This window comes from Rhinopithecus roxellana, chromosome 14 (assembly GCF_007565055.1).
Source record: "Rhinopithecus roxellana isolate Shanxi Qingling chromosome 14, ASM756505v1, whole genome shotgun sequence".
Lineage (NCBI taxonomy): Eukaryota > Metazoa > Chordata > Mammalia > Primates > Cercopithecidae > Rhinopithecus > Rhinopithecus roxellana.
In genome coordinates this window covers 41,186,309-41,211,089 of record NC_044562.1, presented here as the reverse complement: position 1 = coordinate 41,211,089, position 24,781 = coordinate 41,186,309, and positions in this window count along the sequence as shown.

The window sequence follows — 24,781 nt, the reverse complement described above, 5'->3', positions numbered from 1 at the left end:
CCATGTTTTTAACAGAAGACCGTTCAGCATTAGCTGTCAGCATTAGGCATCCTGTGCCTAATAATCATGACTAATAAGAGTGTCTAAAATTGTGTCTAAAAATAATCAGGGCTCTTGACCTATGAATAGATACATCAGTGAAGCCTAGGGGTTCTATTCCCCCTATCCCCTCTGATGACACTCTAGGGTGTCATTTCTCACAGCTGGATAACTATAACAGCATCTTACATGAACTGTTTCATATTATGATCTATATACACAACCTATGTTCCATATCAAATCAAGCATACATATTAATATTTCTTATTTTTTCATAAAAGAGGTAGTCACAAAATTATATTTTTTCAGTTTGAAAAACTCAAGGGCATTCAGAATTATTAAGATATGGGAGTTTATTGTAAGATAAAAGTGGAAATGAGGAAAGAGTGGTACATAATCTAAACATATTTGAGGAACATAGAAAATAAGATGCACTGCAGCTTTGGTGATACATCATCATGTTGTCTCCTCAGAAATGACACTTACTTTTGCCATTTTTCACTATTTTGACTGCCATATTTGATAATAACCTTGGATCATGTAGTCAGTCTCCTCCTTGACAGTAATATTCATGAGGACAAGGACTCAGTCTTATACAACACTCTGTATCTCTAATAGCTGGATAGTCACATGCCTAGTTTTACACTAGAAAAGAGGGATAATAGATAGATATAGAGGAAAACAAATAAGTAGATTATTTTATATAGCTCAGCCTTCTCATCAGAAGAAAGGGTGGAAAGAAGAACAACAATCAAATTTAAAACTGTTGATCATGCTTATCTGGTCTGTAGTAGATGGCAAATCCCCACACAATATCTGTATCACAGTGGACTTCACTGGGAGCTTTAAATGACAAAGGAGATTCAGCTAAATGTATTAAAATTACTGGCTCTGAAAAAAGAATAGGGCAAATAAAAATTTGGGTAACATTTTGGGTATATTATTGGGTAAAATTTTATCCAAATAAGTTGTGATTCTTTTATAAACCAAAAGACATTCTTCAATATGTAGGCTTTCACCTCAGTGAGTGACGGTTAATAAATCTGAAAATACATCAGGTTATATTTTAAGCTAATATATTTTTGAAAGGAGTAAAGAGGCAAGAAAAGCAAATAACAGAAGCAGGAAATTTAGCAAATTAATGTTATCAGAGAAAAGATGGAAAATATTGTTGCCAAACATTGCTCATGAATTTTTTAAAGATAATTTAGAGTTTCATATCTAGTGTTTTTTTTTTCCTAGGGCTGCAGTAACAAATTACCACAGACTTAGTGGCTTAAAACAGTAGGAGTGACTCCGTCTCAAAAAAAAAAACAACAGTAGGAATGTATTCATCCACACTTCTGGAGGACAGAAGTCTGAAATCAAGATACTAACAGGGCCACATTCTCCCTGAAGGCTGTGAAATTCCTCTTTGCCTTTTTATAGCTTCTAGTGGCTCCCAACTATCATGAGTTGTAGCTGCATCACTCCATTACCTGCCTCATCTGCCCACTTCTGATAAGGACACCTCTCAGCCTCATGATGCTCATGCTAAATTGACCTGATACCATCTTAATGACATCTGCAAAGACCTTATTTCCGAATAATGTCACATTCTGAAGCTCCGGGTATGGTGAATTTGGGAAGCAGGAAGGTGTGGGGGGATATTGAACACACTACATCTAGTATACAATTGTCCATCAAATTACCAGAGCCAAGGGAAAATGAGACAAGAGGAGATGAAATATGGATTGTCAGAATTTTTTTTAAATCCCAGAAAGTAAGACTTTTTGCAAGAAGCACAAATAAGAACAGACACTTGAAACATAGAAATGGGTGTAAAATAACAAATTACACCAATAAAATAACAAAGAACACTATAAATTATTGAAGTTTTAAAAACGAACAGAGAAAAATATGACAGAAAGAGTTAACTAGGAGTTCCAATGTGTACACATATCCATCAGCAATCCCTTAGATATAGATTACTGAGCTAGTATAACAGAAAAAGATAGTCAAAGATAAAATTTAAGACAGATTCTTAAAATAAGATATTTAAAACTTCAAGTTATCAGTACTCAGAAATTCAGAGAGGAAAAAACCTGTATATAAAATAACCAATATAAAGAGCTATCCTAACATAAAAATTTGACTTAAAAAATGAAAAGTACAAGTCACCTAAAAGGGAAATACAAAATACCAGTTTCATACTTTTCTACAGGTACATTAGACTCCAGGAGGCAGTAGTACTGAGTGAAAATATGTATGACTAGAATTCTTCCATAATGCCAGATATTTCTGACATAAAAGAACTTTGAAAATTTGTTTTGTTATGAGTCCTGAGTCCTTTTTTTTTTTTTTTTTTTTTAAGAAACTACAATTAGGTCAACTCTTGTTAACCAAGAGGTAAGTAGAGAAACTTACGGAACGAAGGGCAATGAAGAAAGTGGACCACTCAGTCTGAGGAAGAGTAGTCATCAGGTAGTAAGGGTATTCAAGTGTTTCTGTGGAGAGACTCAGGGGAAGAGGGACTAGAGTTTCTAACAATGTGCAGTACTAACTTGATCAAACATCTGTGTGAGCAACCTTGAAATCCATCTTGAAAGGAGATCCTCCAGCCCCAGTGAAGCCTTCAAAAGACTCAGCCCTGGCTGGGGTGTAAGCGCAATCTCAAAAAACCCTAGCCAGAAATATCCATTCAAGTTTGTCATGTATTCCTGACATACAGTAACTGTTAGAGTTGTGGGTCTCAGACTAAAACACTTGTAGTAGTTCTGGTTTGGAAATAGAATGTCAATGTTGTTTATTAACATGTAAACATTATGTAATTATCCAAATAATAATAGTAAATAGTGAGTAGACATAAAATTCCAGCTATGTGTTACATCTTTCTTTATTATGAAGAAAGACTTAATCTCTTGGGGAAGGAGCAAGAACCCCATGGTCGTCAATGACTCAGTCAAAGATCGACTGTTTCTTAGACATAGGTAGAAGTAAAAGTTATCTTTATTTGAAAGAGGGGCAAGAAGCATTTGTGGACACAGTGTCTGGTAGTGATATGCATGAGAGGTGTGCTAACACTGAAAGTGAAAAAGGGTCTAATCATTTTCCCAGGACTTTTTAAAGATGCAAGGCACACTTTTTGCTTAGATGTGGGAAGATTCACTGAGAAGGCCTCATCCCTGAGGCCTAGGCACAAAGCGATATCTAAGACTGAAACAGGACTAAGAGACTGAACTCTTGCTCCACTCAGTGTTACGAATAATGAGGGAATCTGACATATCTGAGAAATAATAATAATACAATTATTATTATTTACAAAACAATAAAAATTACAAAATCTCTCCAGAATTTTTCCACAGAGTAAAACAGGCCACCAAAAGAAACCTATATAAATAAAAAACATTGCAAATGGCATACATTAGCATTTGCTGATCCAGTTGCAGAAACCTGGCCTGTAAGGTTTCAGCAACGAATGAGCAATTGAAAGTTAAAATTCAAATTACAATACCATTTATATTATCACCCCCTAACATTAAATATTTAAGTAGAAATCTAACAAAATCTGTACAAGGTCTGTATAAGGAAAACTAGACTTTGATGAAAGAAGTAAAGAAGACTAAATAACTGAAGAGATACTCCATGTTCATAGGTATAAAAAGGCTGAACATTAAGAAGCCAACTCTTCTGACTTGTTCTATATGTTAAAGGCAATACCAACTGACATCCCAGCAAGTTACTTTGCAGATATTCATAACTGATTCTAAAGTTTATACGAAAAGACAAAAGTCACAGATTAGCCAATACAAAACGAGAAGGACAAACTCAGAGGACTTACATCACCTAACATCAAGATATATTATAAAATTGTAGACTTCAGTAATCAACCTTGTATATTGATGAAAAAGTAGACAAATTGACCAAGTGAATAGAATAGAGAACTCAGAAAGAGCCTCACGCAAATACAGTTAACTAATACATGATGAGGAGGGAGCAAAGGCATTTCAACATAGATTTCATAGTCTGTCTAGCAAATGCTTCTGGAACAATTGGATATCCACATGCAAAAAGAAAAAAAATTCAAACACAGACCTTACACCTCTGACAAAAATTAACTCAAAATTACCTAAACACAAAATGCAAAACTATAAAATATCTACAGACTTTTAAAAAACAGCCTACCTAAGTGATCTTGGGTTTGGCAATCAGTTTTTAGATTTGACATTAAAGATAAGATTAATAAAAGGAAAAAAATGGAAATTTAGACTTTATAAAATCACAAGTTTATGTTAAAAGAATAAAGAAGGAAGTCATGGACTTGGAGAACAATGTTTGCAAAAATATATTTGATAAATAATTTATACTTAAAATATAAAAAGAACCTAACAATAGGAAAGCAAACAACATAATTTTTTAAATGGGCAAAATATCTAAACAAACACCTGGTCAAACAGGATAAACAAGAATTGAGAATATGCTCTACATCATTTGTCACTGGCAATTGCAAATTAAAACAATAATGCACACACTTATTAGAGTGGTTAAAAATCCAAAAAAAGCCTGACAATACCAAATGCTGATGAGCATGAGGAGAAACATGAATTTATTGCTAACAGAAGAGAAAATTATTCAGCCACTTTGGAAGACAGTTCACCGATTTCTTACAAATGTACCACACTAATGCAAGTTGGTAATAATAAAAGAAACCGTTCAAGGGGTAAGGAGTGAGTATATGAAAGTCCATACTATCTGTTCAATTTTTATGTAAAACATCTCTCCTAAAAATAAAAACCATGAATTTAAAAAAGTAAAAAATTAACATTGAAAATAATAGATTGAATGGTAGAACTAAAAATAATTTTAAGTTATCTTTTATGACAAAAGGTGAAAGAGATAAACTATGAATTATCTATGTCAAGAAGTGGAGGAAGTGCAAATGTACAAAATAAGTAATGATATGACATAAATGATCATAGAGATGTTTTGTGGAAGATTCATAAGAACTAGGAGCATCCCCTATATTCAGCTCTACTGAAGTGTTTGAAAACTTTAATGGACAAATTATTTGGGGAAAAAAAGGTAACCTATGTTTAAACATAAAATATAGAGAAATCTATGAAGAAAAAGCCATAAAATCAATGGAGAAACATTTAAAAGAATTATCTCCACCTACTGGGCACTGTAGCTCACGCTTGTAATCCCAGCACTTTGGGAGGCCAGGGTGGGAGGATCACGAGGTCAGAAGATCCAGACCATCCTGGCTAACATGGAGAAACCCCGTCTCTACTAAAAATACAAAAAATTAGCCAGGTGTGGTGGCAGGGGCCTATAGTCCCAGCTGCTCGGGAGGCTGAGGCAGGAGGATAGCGTGAACTCGGGAGGCGGAGCTTGCAGTGAGCCCAGATCTCGCCACTGCTCTCCAGCCTGGGCGAGAGAGCAAGACTGTCTCAAAATAAATAAATAAATAAATAAATAAATAAAAATTTTTTAAAAAGAATTATCTCCATCAAAATATTCATCTCATATAATTTCAAATTATGCTATCACATATTTTAAGAAGAGGTAAATCCAGTGCTAATCAAATAATAGCAGCAGAGAGAAAAGAAGGAGAAATTTCAATTCAATCCACTAAGCAAGCACAACCCTCAACTTTTTAAATCTCTTTCTCTCACAGACACAAATAGGGAAAAATAGGATTTGTAGGGAAATATCAGTTATGATAAAAGATGAAAATTCCTAAATCAAATGTTTACAGGCATAATCCAACAGTATATTCAAATATATGTTCATGTATGTATGTGTGTGTGTGTGTGTGTGTGTACTATGAATAGATTTATCTTTTAATGAACTTATTTACTTACCTGTCTACCTATACCTTTATCCATCTATCTCTGCTCAAAAGCCACTATTGTGCTTAATTGTAGCACATATGGTACACCAAATTAATAATAGGAAGAAAAAATCTGTATCACTTTATAATTATCTAACTTTAGTTGAGGAAGTAGCTGGCATAATCAAAGAAAAAGCAGATTTGTGCTAATTAGACAGAAGAAAGTAAATATTACCAAAGTTCCATATACTTTTAGGTGGGACACCACATCAGTATCCTTCCTAAATAAAGAATCAGATAAAAAACAAAATGGCAAAAAGCGTCCCATTTATTATTGGAAGGCATATATAACAGTAGCACTAAATACAAGAAATATTCAATATATCTTTATAAACAAATGTTTTAAATAGTACTGAAAATATATTTAAATAAATAGAAAATAGAGCATGGTACCTACCTCATGGTTTATTCAAAAATTAATTTCTTTTTTTTTTTTTTTTTTTTTTTTTTTTGAGACGGAGTCTTGCTCTGTCACCCAGGCTGGAGTGCAGTGGCCGGATCTCAGCTCACTGCAAGCTCCGCCTCCCGGGTTCCCGCCATTCTCCTGCCTCAGCCTCCCGAGTAGCTGGGACTACAGGCGCCACCACCTCGCCCGGCTAGTTTTTTGTATTTTTTTAGTAGAGACGGGGTTTCACCCTGTTAGCCAGGATGGTCTCGATCTCCTGACCTCATGATCCGCCCGTCTCGGCCTCCCAAAGTGCTGGGATTACAGGCTTGAGCCACCGCGCCCGGCCTCAAAAATTAATTTCTTATTGATTTAAAATTCAAATTTAAAATAGAATCCTAAAAAAATGCAAAAGAAAACTTGGTGGGTATGATTTATAATGTCTTTATGAGGAATGACATTCTAAACATAAATAAATAAATAAACAGGAAGCCTTAAAACAAATTTATGACTTAAAAGCCAATGAGATAAAATTAAATAACAAATGACAAAGTTGGAAAGATATTTGCATACCATATTTTAGACAAAGATATAATTTATGTCAATTATCTTCAGATCAAGCAGAAACATTAAAAAAACAGTATATCATTAAACCTACAATGTCATTTTCTGCCAATCAGATTGAAAAAGTTTTAAACATTTTGATAAGTCATTATTCATGGAGTTTAATGAATATAAGGCCTCAGATAATAGACTAGCCACTCTCTGAAACATTATCAGTTGCCTTATTAGAGAGAAAAAAGATCTTTAGAGTGGTTCACCTTTGTAAGCTCCACCCCCCTGTAACTTAGTGATGAGAAATAATATACTGCCCTGTCTAGTCACAGAAGGTCCAAGAAATTAAATCCTATGAGTTGTTCCGAAAAGGGTGAGGTGAAACAGACTGTTTTTCCTCCACTCTCACCCCACAATCAACATAAAAGACTTCTGTCACCAAATGTGTGTGTGTTTTTTCTCTCCACGCACAAAGCAAGCATTCAATTCTGCAGCTGGGTGTCCTCTAACTCAATTCCAGCACTATCTAACTGGAGGTAGCATCAGAACTCACAGTTTGAAGGCTCAGTCCTGCAAGACTCCCCTCCCCCTGCCCCCACTGCCCGCCTTTCAATGCCAATTGCAAGCCCAGGTTGTTTCATCTGTGGTTTTGACTGGCTATAAATTGGGATTCCTGCCATGCCCTCCTTGGGTTTAATTAATTTGCTAGAGTGGCTCACAGAACTCAGGGAGACACTTAAGTTCATAAATTATTTATTTTACTAAATAGTTTATTGTCATAGTTTATTTAGAAAGAAAATAGTCTATTATAAAGGATACTACAAAGAATACAGAGGAAGAACTGGATAGTGCAAGCTACAGGGGAAGGGGCTTGGGAGCTCTCATAACCTTCCCAGACGTGCCAACCCCAGGAACCTCCATGTGTTCCACTATCTGGAAGATCTCCAAACGCAGTCCTTTGGGGTTTTTATGGAGGCTTCATTATGTAGACATGCCTGAGTAAACATTGGCCATTGGTTATCAACTTAACTTCAGTCCCTCTTCCCTCCCATCCACGTTGGTGGCTGGGCTGAAAGTCTCAAACCCCTAATCCTGCTTTGGTCTTTCCAGTGACCAGCTCTCAAAACTCTAATCCTGCTTTAGTCTTTCTAGTACGCAGCCTCTCCCACTATCCTGAAGCTATCTAGGGGTCATCAAGCATTAATTACTTTGGAAATTCCAAGGATTTTAAGAATTGTATACCAGAAAACGGGAAAGGACAAGACCAAATATGTATTTCCCAGTATCACAGGAGTAAATCACAGAAACATGTGGAAAACAGCACCAATAATTACCACATAGTGCCTTTAGTAGTTAAATATTCAATAAACATTCTTTCTTCCATATAAAATACCCTCCAACACCTCCCCAAACACACTTTTTTAAAACTCCCTTTAGTCACAATATTAAAGTGGTGAAATAATTTTTTTACTTAAGTACTGTATGAATCTAAGAAATAGAGCAGATATGTAGAAAGTAAACAGGTTCAGTAGCCTCTATAAAAAGTAAATGGTTAATAGCTCAAATCAAGAGTTTTAATGTTTAGAGAGCGGCTTTTGAGGATTGCATATTTGTGATGGTGGATGGAGATATAGCATTTGATTCACTCTAATATGCACATGTTCATATTGCTGGCCAATTATTCTTTGAGGTAAAAAAAAAATTGCTATTAACAAACATATTAAAAACAGTAATAAAATACTTCTGTGTAATTAAGTAAATTATTTAATGTGAGGCAGATTAATACTTTTTCAAACCATGTCTGGGATCTTTATGTTCTTTCTTTGATGAAATATTTAGCATTTTAGAAACATCTTTACCTAACTGGGAAAGAACAACCCCAATACTATACATGCATGACAAAGGATCTGAAAGCGAAAAATATTCAGAGAGAAATTTTGCATGTAACTGATTGTTCAGCTGATATATATACACCATTATAAATGTCTCCTTAATGCTGCAAACTTTCAAGATGAAATTTCAGTTATTTTCTTTATTTGAAAAGTTACTTATATCCTCTGTAATATGCATATAAAAAAGTCGTTGCTGATATTACATATATAAAATGTGTTACATATAACATTATATAATATGTGTATATATAATATATAACGTATAATGTTATATACGTTTATAAAATATAATATTTATATATAGTATATGTTTATAAATATCATATACAATGTTTTATATATTTTATATTATATATCTATTATATATAATTTATATATCATATTATATGTAATGCTTTATATATTATATATACTATATATAAACTATATATAATTTATAAATATAGCATATATTACAATATAGTATGTATTATATATACTATATTATATATATTTTATACATCATAAATGTAAAATATATGTGATGTTTATATATATAAGTGTGTGTGCATGTGTAGCCAAACATATGCACACACGTTTGTTGGTCATTAACATTTAGCAATGCTGCATTTTTCACTCAGTAGTACTCTAAAATTTAACATACCACTATTACATTGTTTATACCTTGTTTATCATACACTAATTTCTTCTACAAGTGAATTTAAAACACAACTGATATACAAGTATAAAAATAAGTTTTTCAGGTGTTTTTTTTTTTTTTTTTTTTTGAGACGGAGTCTCGCTCTGTAGCCCAGGCTGAAGTGCAGTGGCGCGATCTCGGCTCACTGCAAGCTCCGCCTCCCGGGTTTACGCCATTCTCCTGCCTCAGCCTCCCGAGTAGCTGGGACTACAGGCGCCTGCCATCTCGCCTGGCTAGTTTTTTGTATTTTTTAATAGAGACGGAGTTTCACCGTGTAGGCCAGGCAGGTGTTGCATTTTAAATTGTTTCTGCTCATAAGTTTTAAGACTACACATACTTCACCATTAATGTAAACATGCTGTCACTATGTCATGAGCTGATTTGTTTTGTCTCTCTATACACATTTAAATGAAATGTGTTTTGAAGGATGATATCTAACATAATGAAACTATCCAAGGTAAAATTACTGAAGTAGCAAAAAAAAAAAAAAAAAAATGCATAGAGTATATCAAATAGCTCAAAGTTCTAGAATGTGAAATTAATGCTGATGATATACTGTGCAATGTGCTTATAGAATCTTTATTATTGTTATCTGTATTCTAGAGGTTCTCTTGGGATTATCTTTTCTTGCTCATGGAATTTTGTTGACACATTAGATGTCAGCTTCTAAAAATTTTATGGCGTGGAACAGAAGGGTGTTTCTTCTTAAAGTTTTATATGCCCAAATTTTCTTCTCCTGATGTGGCATCTGGGATTATCCTTGGATCACACAAAAGGATTTTTGCCAGAATACATTTAAAGAGAAAATGAAGAAAGGACGGGAAATAAGAAAGCTTGACATGGTTGGCAAATCCTCAAGTTTTTTAAAATTAACAATGGTTTCATTAGAGAAGTCTAAGTAATTTTATGATTTTAGCATAAACACATATTGATATTTTACATATTTAATTTGATATATTTAATTTTACATAATTAACATACATATTGGGGTATTTTGTATTTCCCAATTCAACTATGACCATGATAATGCTTTGCATATAGTGATTTAAACCTAATTCAATGTATTCGAGCCACAGTATTGGGGAGAACATTTCTTATGCTCACCATATGTCAATGATTCAGCCTATCCAGGAGACAGAAATAGTCCAACTGTCTCCCTCCCCCTTTTTTCTGTCTTCACCCTCCCCCTTTTTTGTTTAAATCTCTCACTTGTGAAGCATGGTTAAGTTAGTAGAACCAAGTTCAAAGTTCACCATGCCACATTTCACTAGATAGCAGGGTCATTGTATGGACTGTTGATGTTTTTGATATTTTCTTTTTTACAACTAGATGATGAGGTCCTTAAATTCTTGTGCAAAGAACTGGGTCAGCATGATGAACATAATGTATATGCACAGACACAATATTTCTGATAGGGGAAAGGATCATTAATGGAGAGTAGAAAGCCCTGTTTAGAATTTCAGAGACAAATGTTTTAAGTGTGGGAATAATTAACTGTATGTATTAAATATTTTACTCACTATGTAAATGAAAGAATAACTTCTTCAAATTAGCCAGGAGTAAATTATCTTTACATTAGCAAGAATCAGTAGTAGGGAAAAATAGATTCCACTTTAGTTCAACAGGGGTCCACATGAAACTTAATATCTCTGCATTGAAAATGTGTCTAGTATTTCTGCCTATCAACTGATATTGTGCTTAATATACGAGTCAATAAGAAATGAAAAAGAAAATATAATACCTTTTCAAGGAGAATGTTTTGTTTGCTCAAGAATAAGTTATTGCACCCCCATTGTTGACACAGGCACAGCACAAGTCTATGGGCTTATTTAAAACATTCTTTATAAAGGGGGCATACGATGCTCTGAATTATCAGAAATTAGTCCCACATTTAAATCTTTAATTTACCTTGAGTTAATTTTTGTATATGTGAATAGTCAGGATCTAGTTTGATTCTTTTACTTACGGCTAGTTACCCGAACACCATTTGTTGAATGGGGAGGGCTTTCCTCATTGCTTGGTTTTGTCAGCCTTGTCAAAGGTCAGAGAGCTGTAGGTGTGCAGCTTTATTTCTGAGTTTTTTATTCTGTTTCATTGGTCTACGTGTCAGTTTTATACCAGTATCGTGCTATTTTGGTTACTCTACCTTATAGTATAATTTGAAGTTGGGTAGTTTGATGCTTCCACTTTTGTTCTTTTTGCTTAGGATTGCTTTGGCTATTTGGGCTCTTTCTTGGTTTTATATGAATTTTAGAATAGATTTTTCTAATTTGGCTAAGAATAACATTGGTAGTTTGATAGGAATAAAGTAGAATCTGTAAATTGCTTTGGGCCATATAGCTATTTTAATGATACTGATTATTCCAATCCATAAGCATGGAATGACTTTTCATTTATTTGTGTTTTCTCTGATTTATTTCAGTGTATATCTTTAGGATAGTTAAGGCTTCTGTTGAATTGTACCCTTTATTAGTATGCAATGCTCTTCATTGTCCTTCTTAATTTTTATCACTTTAAAGTTTGTTTTATCTGATGTAAGAATAGTGATTCTTGTTCTTTTTTCTGTTTGCATGGCAGATATTTTTTCATCATTTTACTTTGAGCCTGTGGGTGTTGTTACATGTGAGATGGGTCTTGAAGACAACAGAAGGTTGGTTCTTGTCTTTAGATCCAGGTTTCCACTCTTTGTCTTTTAAGTGAGGTGTTTAGCCCATTTGCATTCAAAGTTACTGTTGATGTGTGTGATTTTTATCCTGTCATCAGGTTGTTAGCTGGCTATTATGTAGGCTTGATTGAATAGTTGCTTTAAGTAACTGTGGGCTGTGGTAACAGATGTCATTCTTTTGACTCTGTTTAAAGCACTTCTTTAAAGACCTCTTATAAAGGTGATTTTTTGAGCCATTTGACCATTTTGTGAGGGTTAGTTGGATTATAATTAGTAAAAATAATCATTAAACGTACTTTCCCAGGCACAGATACACAGAGTATTGCAATGCTCCATAGGCAAATGGAAAAGTGAGGATGCTTCATTGTGGAATATGTATACAGGGCCCCCTGTGAATTGTGATATGTGATGACTGGTCACCTAAAGCAAATGAGGCCACTGGTGGCAGATCATATATAAAATATTAGTACAACTCAATCTTTGGTTAATTTTCAGCTGATATTTACATAAATAGGAGCTCTAATATTTTCCCCAGAACTCAAAGAATTATTTCATGCATACACAGAAGTCCATGAGGCTGAGGGCTGCTGCAGGTATAGTCCAGTTCAGGACAGCAGTATAAAGTAGATATTATATAGGTGATTTACAGACTTCTTATACAGGTGTCTTACCACAGCTTTTACCTGTCTAAGAAGGATTTTATTTCTCCTTCACTCATAAAGCTCAAACTATAAACAAACAAAAAAAACCCTAGAAAATATCATTATTGGCATCACCAGCTTAGTAAAGAACTTATGGCCAAGTCCTCAAAAGCAATTGCAACAAAAATAAAAATTGAGTACTAATTAAGCAAAAGAGCTTCTCCACAGCAATAGAAACCACAAACAGAATAAACAGACAACCTATAAAATGGGAAAAAATATTTACAAACTATGCATCTGACAGAGGTCTAATACCCAGAACCTACAAGGAACTTGAACAACAGGCAAAAAAGAAAAACAAAAACAAAACCCATTAATAAGTGGGCAAAAGACGTGAACAGACACTTTTGAAAAGAAGACATACAAGCAGCCCACAAAAATATGAAAAAAAATGCTCATCATCGTTAATCATCAGATAAATGCAAATCAAAACTACAGTGAGTTATCTCACACCAGTCAGAGTGTCAATAATTAAAAAGCAAAAAAAAAAAAAAAAATAACAGATGCTAGTGACGCTGCAGAGAAATAGGAATGTTTATACACTAGTGGTGGGAATGTCTGTTAGTTCAGCCACTGCAGAAACAATTTGGAGATTTCTAAAAGAACTTAACAAAGACCTACCATTTGACCCAGCAGTCACATTACTGGGTGTATACTCAAAGAAATATAGATTGTTATACCAAAATGACACCTACACTCATATGTTCATCACAACGCTATTCACAATAGCAAAAACATGGAATCCACTAAGGTGCCAGTCAATAGTTATGAATTAGATTTTTAAAAATGTGGTAAATGTACATCAAGGAATACTACATAGCCATAGAAAAGCATAAAATTATGTCCTCTGCCGTCAAATGGATGGAGCTGGAGGCCTTAATTCTAAGCAAATTGTTGCAGGAACAAAAAAAATCAGATACTGTGTTTTTATTTAAAAGTGGGAACTAAACATTGAGCACACGTGGACATAAACTTGGGAACAATAGACACTGTGCACTACTAGTAGGGGAAGGAGGGAAATGTGAGTTGAAAAACTTCCTACTGGGTACTATTCTTACTACCTGGGTCCCATATAACCATGTAAGAAATCTATACTTATATCCCCTGTATCTAAAATAAAAGCTGAAATTTGAAAAAAATATATAGTGAACACAAGTAAATGGAATAAAAGAAATTAGTCCTAATTTTGAGAGTGTTTCTATACAAGACAGGTAATTTAGAAAAAAGTATACTGTGTGTGATTTATAAAATTTCAGAAAAAGACTGATAACCTAAAGCAAATATTAAAAATGAGAGGCAAAGGCAAAAAAAAAAAAAAAAAAAAAAAAAAAGAAGTGAATTGAAAAGCAGAGAAAATTTAAAGGAAAAGTCGTAGGACAACTGAAATGAATGACTGATATCAATGCTTGTAAGAACACTGACACTGGAGAAGAATTTACCAGTGATATAAACGACTATTTTCCCAACCTTTTTCTAAATGAACAATGACAAAATAATGAAAGGTGAAGAGATTTTATGCAACATTATCTGGGTTCCCAGGTCACATTCAGAGTGAGATGAAAGAAGGCAATAACTAGTAAGGGTGGAAGAAAATGTTACTAGGAGTAATGAAGACAATTCTAAATATATAGATATTAGAGTAGAGATAAAATAATTTTTTATAAAATGTCAATTTTTATGGTGTATATGTGCCACATTTTCTTTATCCAGTCTATCACTGATGGGCATTTAGGTTGGTTCCAAGTCTTTGCTATTGTAAGTAGTGCAGCATGTGTCTTTATAGTAGAATATAATCCTTCGGGTATATATCCAGTAATGGGATTGCTGGGTTCCAAGTCTTTGCTATTGTAAGTAGTGCAGCATGTGACTTTATAGTAGAATATAATCCTTCGGGTATATATCCAGTAATGGGATTGCTGGGTTCCAAGTCTTTGCTATTGTAAGTAGTGCAGCATGTGACTTTATAGTAGAATATAATCCTTCGGGTACATATCCAGTAATGGGATTGCTGGGTTCCAAGTCTTTGCTATTGTAAGTAGTGCAGCATGTGACTTTATAGTAGAATATAATCCTTCGGGTATATATCCAGTAATGGGATTGCTGGGTCAAATTGTATTTCTGGTTCTAGATCCTTGAGGAATTGTCACACTGTCTTCCACAATGGTTGAACTAATTTACACTCCCACCAGTAGTGTAAAGTGTTCCTATTTCTCCACAGCCTTGCCAGCATCTGCTGTTTCCTGATTTTTTTTTTTTTTGCCATCATAGAGTTAATTTATATAAACAAATATATGCCAAGTATTTGTGTGCTAAGAAGAATAAAACACTATTAGAAAATGGAGAATGTGGGGAGGAAGGTGTTATTTTATAACTGGCAGTCAGGGAAATGTCCACACCCCATCTGTTACTTTTCTCTGGATGCTTCTTGCCTGAGAAAAAAAGTTACAATGTTTGCTAACTTATTCAATCAATATTCATTTAATGCCTCTGTGTGCTCGAGACGCTGTAAGGCCTTGTGGCAGTGTCATGGCAGGTAGAGAGGCAGGAAAGATCAACCAAGCGGTACTTTGTCAGCCATGTTAAAGGTTAAAGGTTTGGACGTTTCCCCAAGGAACAATGAAAGCCACTGTGATGTTTTAATTAAGAATTCCCAGTGATCATGTTTGTATTTTTATTTATTTATTTATTTATTTATTTATTTATTTATTTATTTATTTATTATTATACTTTAAGTTCTAGAGTACATGTTCACAACGCGCAGGTTTGTTGCATATGTATACATGTGCCATGTTGGTGTGCTGCACCCATTAACTCATCATTTGCATTAGGTATATCTCCTAATGTTATCCGTCCTCTCATCCCCCACCCCACGACAGGCCCTGGTGTGTGATGTTCCCCACCCTGTGTCCAAGTGTTCTCACTGTTCAATTCCCACCTATGAGTGAGAACATGTAGTGTTTGGTTTTTTGTCCTTGCTATAGTTTGCTGAGAATGATGGTTTCCAGCTTCATCCATATCCCTATAAAGGACGTGAACTCATCCTTTTTTATGGTTGCATAGTATTCCATGGTGTATAAGTGCCACATTTTCTTAATCCAGTCTATTATTGAGGGACATTTGGGTTGGTCCCAAGTCTTTGCTATTGTGAATAGTGCCTCAATAAACATACATGTCATGTGTCTTTATAGTAGCATGATTTATAATCCTTCGGGTGTATACCCAGTAATGGGATGGCTGGGTCAAATGGTAGTTCTAGTTCTAGATCCTTGAGGAATCGCCACACTGTCTTCCACAATGGTTGAACTAGTTTACAGTCCCAACAACAGTGTAAAAGTGTTCCTATTTCTCCACATCCTCTCCAGCATCTGTTGTTTCCTGGCTTTTTAATGATCACCATTCTAACTGGTGTGAGATGGTGTCTCATTGTGGTTTTGATTTGCATTTCTCTGACAGCGAGTGATGATGAGCATTTTTTCATGTGTGTGTTGGGCTGCTGAGCTTTTTTTCATATGTTTGTTGGCTGCATAAATGTCTTCTTTTCAGAAGTGTCTGTTCACATCCTTTGCCCACTTTTTGATGGGGTTGTTTTTTTCTTGTAAATTTGTTTAAGTTCCTTTGCACTTTCTATTACATGTGGTTATTTTAAAAAGCTGTTTGTTTTTTTTTTCTCAGTCATTGTCAGAATTTTTGTGTTGAAGGGACAGTTTAGGCTTACATTTTTTCTTTTATATTTTCTAGCTAGTAGTCTACTGACAACCACTAAATATTAGTAAATCGAAAAATTCAGAAAATTTGAAAAACTTTTCTTTATACAAAATGAAAATGAGGAGTATCCTTAAGTTTAACCACTCTTTTAAGTATTTTGCCTTGAAATATTCTGTATTTCAAATACTGAAATATTTCAGTATATCTTGAAATATTCAGTATATCTTTACATGATACAAGTGTCATTGATAGTCCTTTTTCATTGTTACATTTCTGTAAATATTTACAATGTTTGAATATCTTGATTTTATCAAGTCAACCACACTGAGGACATTCTGAAGTTGTCTTCAGCTCCTTATTAGAATAGTCTCTGTGAAGAATGCTGTGCTTTCATTTAGACTAGAAGATATCATAATTGAAATGATCTTTAACATTTCAGAATGGTATAAAAATTATAGGTGTAGCAGTTTAGATCACTAGTGTACTTTGCTACTGTAATGTAGCTGTTGGAAAGTATGTAGTAGGGTAAGGATAGATAGTAGATTAGCTGATTCATTTTTGTTTTCTATAATCTTTTTAAAAAAATAATTTTTAAAGCCATTTGACCATTTTGTGAGACTTAGTTGGATTACAATTAGTAAAAATAATCCTTAAATGTATTTCCCTAGGCACAGATATATGGGATATTACAATGCTCCAGAGGCAATGGAAAAGTGAGGATGCCTCACATTGTGCAACATGCATGCAGGGACCCTTGCGAATTGTGATATGTGATGACTGATCACCTAAAGCAAATGAGGGCACTGGTGGCAGGTCATATATAAAATATTAGTACAACTCAATTTTCGGTTAATTTTCTTACATAAGTAGAAGTTCTAATATTTTTCCCAGAAAACAAAGAACTATTTCATGCATACACAGAAGTCCATGAGGGTGAGGGCTGCTGCAGGTATAGTCCAATTCAGGACAGCAGTATAAAGTAGAGGTTCCAGTCTCCACATACAATTGCTTAGACTCTAATCCTGGCTCAACAAGTATTGACTGTGCCTTTATTTCCTCAATTTAAAATGTTTTTATTGGGTAAAACCTAACATACTTATTAAATTTGTAAAAAGTATTACCTCCTTTCACAGAAGAGGAAACACAGGCCCCAAGATGCTACATAATTGCACAGGGTCACTCAGCTAGCAAGCATCAGGCATGGAATTTGAGTAAAATCAATGTGGTTTCTCAAAGCTGCCTCTCAAAATTCAGATCATACAAATATTTATCTCATAGGTGTATTGTGAGGATCCAATGACACGTGAAGCATTTAGAACAGAGTTTGGCTCACTCTCAGCACTCATTGCATGTTAGTTATGATAACAGACATCTTATTACCATGTGGTTGTGACTACCTGTGGTGCAGGAGGTGGGAAGTAAGAAGTGGAACAAGAGACTGAGGAAAAACTTGAAAGTTCCCAAAAGGTATTAGCTATCTTATTTCTAATCACTCCCGGGGTCTGGCTGCTTCCCTGCCTTTTCTGTGGTTCGTGTCTTCATTCTTAATAAAGGCTATTCTTATATTAGAGGCAGGACAATTTTAAATCTGTATCTCATTTGCCATTCTTTACATTTTCTATAATGACCCTGTGTTACTAATTTTATATGGTGAAAAATGCTTAAAGAGTGAAAGGAAAAACAAGAGAAGAAAAAAGAAATAGAATAGGAGGCCAGGCACGGTGGCTCACGTCTGTAATCCCAGCACTTTGGGAGGCCAAGGTGGGCAGATCACAAGGTCAGGACATCGAGACCATCCTGTCTAACACGGTGAAACCCCGTCTCTGCTAAAAATACAAAAAAATAGCCGGGTGCTGTGGCGGGTGCCTGTAGTCCCAGCTACTCGGGAGGCTTGAGGCAGGAGAATGGTGTGAACCCGGGAGGCGGAGCTTGCAGTGAGCTGAGATTGCACCACTACACTCCAGCCTGGGCGACAGAGGGAGACTCCGTCTCAAAAAAATAAATAAATAAATAAATTAAAAAATAAAAATAAAAGAGGAGAAAAGGGAAGAAAGGAAGGAAGCAAGTTCAGTTTACTTCTAATTACAGTGTGAAACTTTGCAGGATGTAAACAAGCAGTAATTATTTAGCATGAAAAGCATTAGGATATAAAATTTAAAAGGCATTTTTTCTAATGCCACATATCAAGACATTTTTATTTACTCAAATATTTGGAAACATAGAAATATTATATGAAAGACTGCTGCCAAATACCAGCCAAAACATTTGGATCTTTCATTATATGTGTGTATACATATGTGCGTATGTGTTTGGCAGGGTTTCACTTTTCAAAGGTTTTGACATTTTGTACCTACATTTTGAAAGATTACAAGTAGGATCTTCATTACATAACGGAAACAACCATAACTGTATCACATGGAAAATCCCCACACAGCTCACCTACTTGCTCAGGACATCTGTTACTTCATGAATTAGATAGATCGTTAGCATAAGCATTACTGAAGGCAAATCAAAGCAGATTGCAAAAGATTGTTCTAGTTCATACTCCTTCACTTTACCTACAGACACTTGACTTAAGGTATTCATAGTAAAAACCATCCTCACTATTCTCAAATACCAACACTTAGAAAAAAGACAGTTGGTTAACAGGCAAAATAACTTGACATCAATTCCAATGTGAGTCATACTGGTTGGCTTTATACCAGTGGAAAACCCATACATACTGGCATTTAATTTTTTTCCTAATGCTGCATATTTTCCAAATGGTTGAAAATAAATATAATTTAAGGGGACCGTCTCTCAGAAAATGGCTAAGGAGAAACCACTGTTAATATGGGTTCACTCTTCATTGGTGCAGAAAAATGACAATATTTGGATGAAGAATCAAGTTATAAGGAATTTTTTTGTTATTTCAAAATTAAATAATTCTATTTGTTTGTTTGTTTTTGAAATGGAGTCTGGCTCTGTCACCCAGGCAGGAGTGCAGTGGCTGGACCTCTCAGCTCATTGCAACCTCCACCTCCCCGGTTAAAGGGATTCTCCTGCCTCAGCCACCATACCTGGCTAATTTTTGTATTTATAGTAGAGATGGAGTTTCACCACGTTGGCCAGACTGGCCTCTAACTCCTGACCTCAAGTTTTCCACCTGCCTTGGCCTCCCAAAGTGTCATGAGCCACCAGGCCTGGCCTCAATGATTCATTAATTTTTATATTTCATGCAGTTTAGTCCCTGAAAACTTTTGTTATCTGATTATGAATATTTAGCATTAAAGAAAAATAGTAATATCTGCTGTTAGATTTTGGGGGGAGGATAAAGTAAAATATATGTGAAACATCTCAACAATGCCTTGTGTGTAGTAGGCACTCAATAAATTATATCAGGAGCATTAATAATACTATCCTCATTATTATTAATTTTATAGCACATCTAGCACTATCATTCATTTTCTAGCAACCTACACCAAAATCAGAAGTAATGACTTCTAACCATTCTAATTTGCATTATCTTACAACATCAGCAAACCAATATGGCATAACATGGTATGCCAACAACTAATTTTTTGAAACCAAACAACAGCTTTGGCAGTATAAAACTACAGGGTGAGATGAAAGAAAAATTATGGGGTGCATTTTCTGGATTTATATTTCTATTGTCCCTGTTCAGATAGCTGTAGAATTTGATACATTGAAGATATTAAATATCATTTCTTATAATACAGTGACAGATACATTCTGAACTCAGTTATGGGTATCTTTGCTGCTTAAGTTACTTCATTACAGCAGTGACAGATCACCTCATAAGGCAATTTATTGAAAACTTTAAACAGTCTTGCACATCGCATTTAATGATACCAAAAGAATCCGGTATGATTAGTAGTGATATAATGAATACCATATGAATTAATAATATTTGGCCACTTCTTGAAGTTTTAATGACTCCATCTGTCTCTTAGTTCATTTGAAATAATTAATAACATTTGGCTTTTCCTGGGACAGTAATTCATACACTCTAGCCTCCAATGGTTATATGCATCCCTGACCATGGTATCAACTATATGAATTAAGAGAGGTTGTAGAGATTGAATCCTACATTTTTAACTACCATAAAAAGAGATATCCCCACCTATGCCACGTAGATTCTTACTTACAAAACTCAGCTTCAGGGTGGCAGGAAGACAGACAGAAGGAAATAAATGCAGTACATGTGGCAAGCATGTAACTATTACTGCAGTAAAGAAAAAAAAGTCAAATAAATTCTTTTCATGTGTTATTTGCATTTCAAGGTCTCAAAATATTTTGCAGACTGGCATATATTTACAGAATGCAATGGTTAGTCAATTGTCTACTATCTGACATTTTCTTTTTTGTCTTTATATTTTGCTTTACTTGTTTATAGTTACCTAAAGCACAATGCTCACTTGAAAGCCAACTACAAATATGAGTCCAAACTAAGGAGAACATTCTAAGAAAATATTGTAAAAATATACATTAATAAAGTGTTAGGAAAGTTAAAAGAACAATTATAAAACCTGAAGCTCAACTTTGTTTCAATTGGTACTAGAATAACTACACAGGATATTACAATATAAATTAGGAAAATTATTTAGAACCCAAGAGAAGTTATAACTGCATAACTGCACTATACAGAGCCTTAGCAGCCTGTTTCAGATGTCAAAGCAGATATTGTGCAGAAAGTTGCTGACCTGACATCTGAAATAAAGACTTTATTGTTTGTAAAGTATGTAAGATGTCTGGCATGTTCGTTTTTCGAATCAAGGGATTCATACTAACAGAGCTGTCATTTTCAGAAAAAGTTCTAATTGACAAACCCTCAAGAATCGACTTTTTAAATGTACATTAAAATGTTTAATAAATATTAATTTAAAATGACAAATTTTATAATTAGATATTAAGTTGAACCAAAATAATATTTGAGGGAACATATACATAGAGAATTTTGAATATTTATTACTGGTAAATCATGCAGGTGAAAATATAACACACAGAGAACAATTTTTTCTGTCCTAGTGCTTTTAATGAAAAGGCAAATTTGCTTGTAGTATATATTTTTAAAATGCAGACATGTTCACAAACTGAATAAATAGAATCACGAAGAGATTACTAAAGGATACTTGAATTATAAAATACTACATAATTGACTAATAAATTTTATGACTAATTGAAAAATTTTGTAGGAACACAATTAAAAGTATATGCAGTCAGCACTTTGTATCTGTTCTTTGCACAACCATGGATTAAACAAACTGTGGAATAAAATATTCAGAAAAAAACTGAAAGGTTGTATCTGTACTGAGCAGGTACAGACTTTTTTCTTGTCATTCCCTAAATAATACCGTATAAGAACTATTTACATAGCATTTACATTATGTTAGGTATTTCAGATAATTTAGAGATGATTTAAAGTATGTGGGAGTATGTGCTTCAGTTGTATGCAAATTTTATTTCAGGGACTTGAGCATTTGAGAATTTTGGTATCCAGGGGAGGGCTTACAACCAGTCAGTCCCTATGAACACCAAGAAAGGACTTCATAACTAATCAAATTTCAAATGTTGAAAAATACAGGTTGCTAAAGAATAGTTAGTACATACCAAACACACCACTTGTAAAGACGACAGTGTAGTATTAACATTAATTTTATATTAGTGAATTATTTAATTTGTTCATGGGTATATGAAGTATTTATTGTGTGTAAAATTTATGTGCATGCTATGGTAAGATTATAGGATCTTCTCTTTCCTTACAAAGACCCAGTTCCTGTCCTAGTTGTTTATGAGTTTACATTTTTACAAAGCAAACTATTTAAATCAGATTGTCACCTTTGAAGGCACATTGGCATGAATAATAATGCTATTGCTGTTATTATTATTTTGCTCTTTAAAATTATTTTAAAAGAAATTATTCTCACTTCTTTTTCCATGTAAGGAGGTATAATGAATTTGAGAGTAATTCTATTTGTACAGTGGTCACTGTTAAAGAAGAAGGAAGCAGCCTGTAAGGAGGAATGTAAATTTTATAAATTACATGTGTCAAAAATTTGTCATACAATGTCCAAATTGCAAATAAAAAAGATTAGTATGATTTTTTTTTTTGAAATTTACAAAATCCATGAAAAGCATTCTAGAAAGTGGTCAGGTTTCAAGACATGAATAATCAGTCAACGAAAAGCAAACATTTTTGAAGTCAGCAGGAAAAAGGATACATAAGAAAATATGTGCTAATAAAATTCTTTAAAAAAAACTGTTTCTGGCAGTCCCTAGGGACTGTGGCTACAGGGGTGCTTGTGTCACTTTAACCCAGCTCCAGGTGGCTCAGAATAGAGACACTCCATTTGTTTGGGATAAGGAAAGAGAACAAAAGTCACTGTCTGGTAATCCAAAGAAATCTTCCTGATCTTGTCCAAGGCCATCAAGGTAGCACATCTATGAATCCACAGGAACCACATTGCTATTGAGCTTGGGTTCCCTTGTAAAACAGTAACAGCTTAGATGACAATACCCAAGTTCTTCTGAATATCTGAAAAGCCTTCCCAAGGAGGACAGGTCCAAACAAACCTGCCTGCAGAGATTACAAAATGACTAGACACAGACAAACATCTACAAGTGTCAAGACAATCCAAGAAAACATGAACAAAAATAGATAAATGGGATACATCAAGTTGTTAAAAAGCCTCTGCACAGGAAGGAAAACAATCAAATAAGTGAAGAGACAACCTAAAGAATGGGAGAAATTATTTGCATAATCTGACAAGAGGTTAATAACCAGAATATAAAGGCGCTCAAACAACTTTATAGGAAAAAAATCTAATAATTCAAATTAAAAATGAACAAAATATTTGAACAGACATTTCTCAAAGGAAAACATATACATGGCAAACAGACAAATGAAAAGGTGCCCAGCATCATTTACCATCAGATAAATGCAAATTAAAATTTCAATGAGATATCATCTCACCCAAATTAGAATGACTTATACCCAAAAGACAGACAATAGCAAAAGCTGGTGAGGATGTGAAGAAAAGGATACCCTTGTTTGCTGTTGATGGAAATGTTACTTAGTACAGTCTCTGTGGAGAACAGCGTGGAGGTTCCTCAAATACTAAAATAAAACTATCATGTAATCCAGCAATCCTACTGCTAGGTTTACATCCAGAAGAAAGGAAATCAAATACTGCAGTTCAATATTTATTGCAGCTTTGTTCATGATAGCCAAGTTTTGGATGCAACCTACGTGTCCGTCAATCTTAAATGTATTAGTCCATTTCACACTGATAAAGACATACCCAAGACTGAGCAATTTGCAAAAGAAAGAGGTTTAATGGACTCACACTTCCAAGTGGCTGGGGAGTCTCACAAGGTGAAAGGCATGTGTCACATAGTGGCAGACAAGAGAAAAGAGCTTGTGTAGGGAAACTGTCTTTGATAAAACCATCAGATCTCCTGAGACTTATTCACTATCACGAGAACAGCACAGGAAAGACCTGCCTCCCTGATTCAATTGCCTATGACTGGGTCCCTCCCACAACACATGGGAATTCAAGATGAGATCTGAGTGAGGATATGGCCAAACCATACCATTAAATGTGTTCTTTATGTGTTACATATACACAATGGAGTACTATTCAGGCATAAAAAAGAATAAGATTTTGTCATTTGCAACAACATTGATAGAACTGGGGGTCATATGTAAAGTGAATTAAGCTGGGCACACAAAGATTAACATCACATAGTCTCACTTATTTGTGGGATTTCAAAATCAAACTCATAGTGATAGAGAGTAGAAGTGTGTTTATCACAGGCTGGGAAGGGGAATGAAGGGGAAGTGGTGATGGTTCACTGGTACAAAAGATAGAATTAATTAATGAGGTCTAGTATGTGAAAACACAACAAAGTAACTGTAGTCAATAACAATTTAACTGTGCATTGGAAAATAAGTAAATGAGTAAAATCAAATTATTTATATCACAAAAAATAAATGCTTGAGGGGCTAGATATATCATTTTCCATGATGTGATTATTATGTCTTGCATGCTTGCATCAAAACATCTCATGTACCCCAAAAATATAAATACCTACTATGTATTCACAAAATTTAGAAATAAAAAAATTATAAAATCAACCCATTTCTACTGTAGAAATAGGTTTTTTATTGTTATTACAAGATTTTGGAAATAATTCCTGCTACTATGATTAATTTATGGATAAAGTTTATAGCATTTTTATTCCTTAATTATTCTTTGTTTTTATACAAAAGCAAAATCTGCCAATTT